This window comes from Zalophus californianus, chromosome 4, assembly GCF_009762305.2.
Source record: "Zalophus californianus isolate mZalCal1 chromosome 4, mZalCal1.pri.v2, whole genome shotgun sequence".
Taxonomy (NCBI): domain Eukaryota; kingdom Metazoa; phylum Chordata; class Mammalia; order Carnivora; family Otariidae; genus Zalophus; species Zalophus californianus.
This window is the reverse complement of record NC_045598.1, coordinates 137,281,785-137,288,858: the sequence shown is the minus strand read 5'-3', so window position 1 is coordinate 137,288,858 and position 7,074 is coordinate 137,281,785.

The window sequence follows — 7,074 nt, the reverse complement described above, 5'->3', positions numbered from 1 at the left end:
GTCAGGTTAGCAGTCTGGACTTTATCCAGACTGGAATCACATTCAGGCTTTAGAAACAGCGTAAGAGTTCAAGTGCAGTTTTGCAAGTGAGCTCAAAGTTGTATACTGAAATTTCCTCATTTGCAAAATTCCTTTGACAGTAATTCCTGATTTCCATCTGGCAGTCTCATTGCGAAGCTCAAATAAAATGATAGAAAGTTCTCTTGTACAGTTTAAAGTTGTTTACAGCCAAGAATTTTTATTATAGTTTGTATCCCTCATTGGGAAATATGCTACCCAGGTGAGCTTTTGGCTATTATTACAAACTCCTACATGTTTTATTAATTTTTATCATATTATGTTTTCATATCTTTTTTCTCTTAGCTCTATAACTCCCATCTTATGCAGCATGAAACAAACATATCGACATATAGTGTGTATCAATATACATCTTTATTTGTTAATTAGCCTTTAAAATAACTGATAATGGCCATACCAATACATAAACATAGTCTTTCGGACTCGGTGATCAGTAAAAAAAAGAAAGAAAGAAAAACTCTGCTAATTAAGAGGATATATTAACAATAGAAACTCAGTGGCTGTGTCAGGGGTTTGAGCCAGAACACACAGGACCTCCGTCTTCACAAGATTTGTCAGAGCAAGCAGAGGATCCCAGAAAGACCACACGGTAGAAACTAAGAAATAGAGGGATAGAAAGTTCATTTTATACAATTAAAGATACACATATAGAGCATTGTTATATATTATTCACAGTTAAAATACATGTTTCTAGATGTGTGGAACATGGAAATATATATACTAAGTTTATGATAGTGGTTGCCTACAAAGGGAGAGTGGTATTTATGATCACAGAATAAGTGGGACTTTGAATATATTTGTTTTGTTCTATAAAAAAGAAACTTGAACCCATATAAACAATTGTCAGTTGTATAAGGTGATTGTTTAAGTTTTCATTAAATTAGTTGTGGTTCTAAGATTTCTTAAAAAGAGATTAGCTTTTAAGTAGGTTGCAGAACAAATGAATAGAGTATTATGGTGTTGATTTTGTAAAAAAAAATATAAAGCACAAAAAATACACAGTGATATATTTGTGGTGTGTCATTTTTGGATGCTAGTATTTTGCAGGTAGGTATTTTTCCCTTTATGCTTTGAATAACAATAATTACAAAGTTAAAATAAAATTACTAAAAAATAGTGATTAAGTTATGTTTCCACAAAACACATAAGTGGTAAGTCCAGGAAGTCTGACTTGAGAGTATATAATCTTAAATGCATCCTTTTACCACCTTGAGACAAAAGGCTTCTGAATCTTTTCTATCTTCTTCATTTCCACTACCTTTTCCCTAGTTGAGACTTTAATAACGTCTCTCCTGAGGAGTAACAATAGCCATGTAACTAGCTTCCCCATTTCTACCTCATTCTCTCTAATCCACCCTGCACACAGTTGCTAAGTTGTCTTTCTGAAGAGCTATTCTCTTTGTGCCACTTCACTTCCAATAGTCTTCAAGAGAAGTTTCAGATCTACCAGAAAGTACATGAGCACCTTCTTGGTCTTATTTTTGCGTTAAGCCCTTGCCTTCTATCTCTTGCAACTTTTCCACCTGGACTCTTTTCTCCAGACATAGCAATTCTCCTGGAGCACAATGATATGAGTGAGCTGTTGCCTCCCCTTATAATGTACTCGTTTCCTTCCCTGGCCCCCACCCAGTCCCCTACCCCTTCAGCCTGGCTGACTCCTGGCCATCTTTTATAGATTAGTTCTTTTACGGAAAGCGTTTACTGAGCAATCTTAGCCATTCTTAGCTAAGATAGTGGCAACTCTTCTGTTATCCTGCAGCCAGTACCCACATTCCTATGCTTATCCCTCTGAGATTAATTACTGATTTTTCTGTCTCTCTGACCTATCCTAGTACTTGAGTATCTGACGCTGAGGCCGTGTTTAGTATTTTTTTGAATGAATGAATATGTTTTGCTTTCTTGCTACCTCCTTAGCCTGGACCGAGAAGACCGCCCCCTGAAACCCTTGGTCCAGGAATACTGGGCAAACTTGCTGGGGAGACCTTCCTGCATTGAAAATACCAGCTCTGCATGACTCAGCTTCTGACGGCTCTTGCTTCAGATCCTTCTAGCTTCTGCAGTACATGAGAGAGGTGACCTACATTCAGAATCACTTTATAATTCAAGAATTAAACTCAAATGTGTAATAGGAAAAGAAATTATCTCAGTATAGGGAAACATCAGTTTTCAGGAAACCAAGATAACAAAAATGAAGGACTGAAGAAGCAAGAACTGCTGACAACAACAACTGAGAAAGTAGGACAGTTTAGACAAACTTTCTTGGAGGAAAAGGGCAGTCAGTGAATCTGGAATTTTCTACCTTTCCCATATAGCTTTTTATCTGAAAATGACACTTTTTGACTATCACAAGGATATTCATTAATCCTCCAGTCACCACCATGGACACCAAGCCCAAGGTTGGGAGAGGCAAGCAGCCCCAGTGAACATCCAGTAGCTGAATACATTTTAGTTTCGGGGGCATTCTTGCATTCATTCATTCAGGCTTTCCTCCTTTAAGAAACATTTGTTTTAAACCTTTGCCCTTTGCCAAATCTCAGTCTAGGCTCTGGAGATTTAGGATAATCAAGTGTCAGTCTCTGCCACAGAGTTTACTTCTCCCAGCTTTTTAAAGTATAGCAAAGAAACACATAACACAAAATTCACCCTTCCAGCAATTTCTAAGAGTACAGTACAATATTGTGGACCATATGCACATTGTGTAAGAGGTGCCCAGAAACCAACCACCCCTCTACCATCCTGCGTGATTGAAACTCTATACCCACCCAACAAAAATGCCCCAACTTCCCCTACCCCTAGTCTCTGGTACACCATTTCTGTTTGATTATAGTAGATACCTCATATAAGAGGAATCATGCGGTATTTGTCCTGTAACTGGCCTGTTTCACTTAGCACAGTGTCTTCCAGGTTCATCCATGTTGTAGCATATGACAGGACTTCCTTTTCCTTAAGGTTGAATAATATTCCATTGTATCCATCCATTGATGGATATTTAAATTCTTCTACCTCTGGCTTATTATGATTAATGACGCTATGAACATAGTCGTGCAACTACTTCTTTGAGATCTTTTTTTCCCAATTCTTTTAGATATATATCCTAAAGCGAGAATGATGGATCATATAGAAATTCTATTTTTAATTTTTTGAAGAACCTCCATACTACTTCCTACAGTGGCTGAACCATTTTACATTCCTACCAACAGTGCACAATTTCTCTACATCCTCGCCAACCGCCGACACTTGTCTTTTTTTTTTTTTTTGATAAAAAAGGTAAGAGGTGTCTCATTGTGGTTTCGATTTACATTTTCTCTGATCATTATGTTGAATGTATTTTCATATGCTTGATGGCCATTTGTATTATCTCCTTGGAAAAATATCCTTGCATGTGAGAAGTATTTCAGTATTTTATATACTCAAGTAATTTTTTACCACAACTCTATGAAGTAGGTGCTTTTATTATTCCCGTTTTTTAGGTAAAGAAACAGAGGCAAAAGAAGTTGAGTAATAAATTCCTTTAACTTTACAACAATCTTATGGCAATAATTACCTAAGGCAGGTATTGTTACTATAATTAAAGTTAAGGAAACCAAGCCAAAGAGTCCTTAAGCAATTTGCCTATGGCCATGAAGCATAAACCTTCCTTCCATGATATTGTGATTAATAATGGATAAAATCTAAAACTTTTTAGTACTTTCACTTCGTATAGATTCTTCTTCTGAAGACCTTTCTTAGGCACAGATGCCTCCGCAGAAAGGACAAAGATCACTGAGCATTAGCAAAGTAAGAATGCACACTGCTGATCTCTTGATTTATAGAAAGAGATATACATGCACATTATTCATGAAGCAAAAGAGAACTTGGACCTCTGCTATATGCTACGGCTTTGTGTTAGCTTCAAGATTCCCCAGGCTATAACACCCATACTTGTGGACAACCCTTGCTGTGGATGTCCTCTCTACAGGAAGGGATCCATGAGCACATTCATGGCTACTCCAACTCTTGGTCCAAACTTCCTGAAGCTGAAACCTAATCCTGTGGTGGGCACAAGGGAGGAGCCTAGACTTAAATTAAACAGGCTCTTGGAAGGGTGCTAATGTGAAGACTCAAGCAATATTCCAAAGGAAATGGTCCGGGGTCATAATCTTTGATTTGATATGCTAGGTTGGGTTCCATCACAGAAGCAAGACATAGTGCAATGTGAGCATAATACTGGAGCAGGTAAGCAGCCACATGACCTTTACGCTCTCCTATTGCTCCAGGGTTCTTCACGTTCCCAGTAATGGTAATGAGCTGGTCCTGCAGGAGTACTAAGTGGCCTCAGCTGGGAAGATCAAAGGGTCTCTAAACCCTGGAAACAGGGGTAATGGTATTGACTCTACCCAGTAGTTTAGGGGCTGAAAGGGAATGTGACTGGGGGTTTAGTTGCCAAGAGGCAGGTTTTCAAATGAAGGTTGTTGGATCAAAACCTGGAGAGTGTTTCCGGCAAAATATGGAATTATCTCTTCCTGGTTTGGTAAAAATCTTTTGAATTGGTCTCTGAACCAATCCCTTCTTTATACTCCCATTGGGACCACCTACATGTAACATGTAACTTTTCTGCTTAATGCTCTTTAAAGATGTCCATTACCAATAGGATAACGTCCAATTTTCTTAGCATGACACGTGCATCTCTTCATGATCTGACTTTTACCAAGATCTCCAGCTATAAATATCACCAGTCTCCATGTTATGATTTACTCTTTAGTGATATCAATTTGCCTGAGGTCACCCAGTCTGCTATATTCTTTTTCCTTTTCAAACTTATATTCACATTGCCATCTCTGCCTGCCCTTTCCCTCTGTTTTCTAGCTATCTCTCTCATACCCTTGCATTTTGAATTCTGATGTCACCTCATTCAAGAGCATCTCTTTACTCAACTTCTTCCTCCATGACTACCACAGTTGTTTGTCTTCTGTGATACAATAATACTCTCTGTGCATATATATGTTATTGCAGTAGCTATGAGCTATCCTGGTACAGGGTAAGTACCAATAAATATGTGTGGAATTGAATTAGCATTGCTTATTCTCTTTAATTTCTCCTTGGGATATTGATAGCTTGTGCCTAGCTAAAACTGGATTCAAATACCAACACATGGTAATGAGCTTCTTTTACTCTAGATGTGCCATGTCCACCCCAATGACATGGACCCTTCTTGGAGCCTCTTACTCCTCCACCAGGTGCTGGTCCTCATGGAGCCTTTTCCAGAGGCTTATTAACTTTGTGAGCAGTATGTTGAGTGCCCACTCCTTGTCATCTGCTCCCAGGGTTCAGAGTTGTGGGTGACATCTATCTGTATATCGGCTTGGTTGACAATCAGTCCATTTCTTCCCCTTTTCCTGAACTTGTGAAGAGGACTGGTCCCTGATCTCTGTTCCTTGGGAGTTCATGTCAACCACTTTTTGCCCACGCCAGAAAGGGACCTATATTATTCTACCTGGCTACCATAACAAAATACTACAGACTACATGGCTGCTTGAACAACAGAAATTTATTTTCTCACAGTTCTGGAGGCTGGAAAGTACAAGATCAAGGTGCTAACAGGGTTCTGTTTCTGGTGAGGATCCTTTTCCTGGCTAGGAGATACCTGCTTTGTCCTCACATAATCTTTCCTCTGAGCTTGTGTGTGTGTGTGTGTGTGTGTGTGTGTGTGTGTATTTGAGAAAGAGAGAGAAAGAGATTTCTGGTGTCTCTTCTTATAAGGACAGTAATCCTATCAGTTCATGCCCCACTCTTAAGATCTCATTTAACCTTAATCACTTCCTTGGAGGCTCCATCTCCAAATACAGGCACATTGAGGGTTAGGGCTTCCACATTCAGTTGAAGGTGGGGGACACAAACATTCTATCTATAATATGGCCAATTTTCAGAGGTCTGTGCAATGGTAATCACAAAGCTGAGCTGCCGCAAGAGCTGACCTATAAATGCTAATCAAAACAAGAACTGAAGCCAGAGCTAGAGACAAGCCAGTCCTAAGCATGGAGTTTAGTGAGCCATGAACTTAACTATTAATGGGAGCAGGGCAGGAGAGAAGAAGATAAAATTTGGATTTCATGACATATATAAACTCGTATTTCTGTTCCAACTTTGTTCCCTATGACTGGGCTGGTCTATCTACTACTTTATAGGTGTGGAAATTGAAAGCACATTTTTTTAATGAATGGCATGAGAACATTGTCACTCTATACCTACTATACCAAACTGATAGTTCATTTCAAGTTCTTTAATATGTGACTAGATTAATAATTAGGAGCATGGAATCAGTGTATTTGTGCTGAGAAAGCAGACCTGAGCAATGGATCTAAAAGAAAGTATCAACTAGGCTGTCCTGAAGTCTAACTAGGGGGAAAAAAGATTCCAAGAAAAATGTATAGAGTACATACAATCAAGAAAGAACATCACTTTACTTCTATTTGGAAATTGTAACAGTAGGTCTGACTTTTTTCTTACCTAACCTTATTTTTTAAACCTTATTTTGTCTTTTCTTTGATTTATTTAGAATAAAGATGTTTATGGTAACAGCTCAGTTGACATTATTTTAATGATTGGAATTCATGCTTCAATTTCTCATACAAAATCTGGTTCTTTGTTCATATGTCTTCAGTTTTATTATTAGTATGGACAATTATAATAAAGATGCAAGTAGGGTCTACCATACTGGACATTTCCCTCAAGGTAGAAAGTTCTATTGGACAGTGCTGCTATAGAGAAAGTAATGCTGCACTGTGTGTGAGGAGGTCTGGGTCCATTTTTCTGTTCTATAACTTACTAGCTTTAGCAACATTGGACTTCATATCTATAAACCTTAGTTTCCTCATCTAAAAAATGGAAATAATAGTGATAACTGCCTTCAGAAGGTTTGGAAAACTGAAAACGGTCAGCAGAAGTGATTGGCATGTTATAGATGTTTGATCAATCACATTACTCAGTGGTTAAAAGCATGTTCCAACTTTGGAGCCA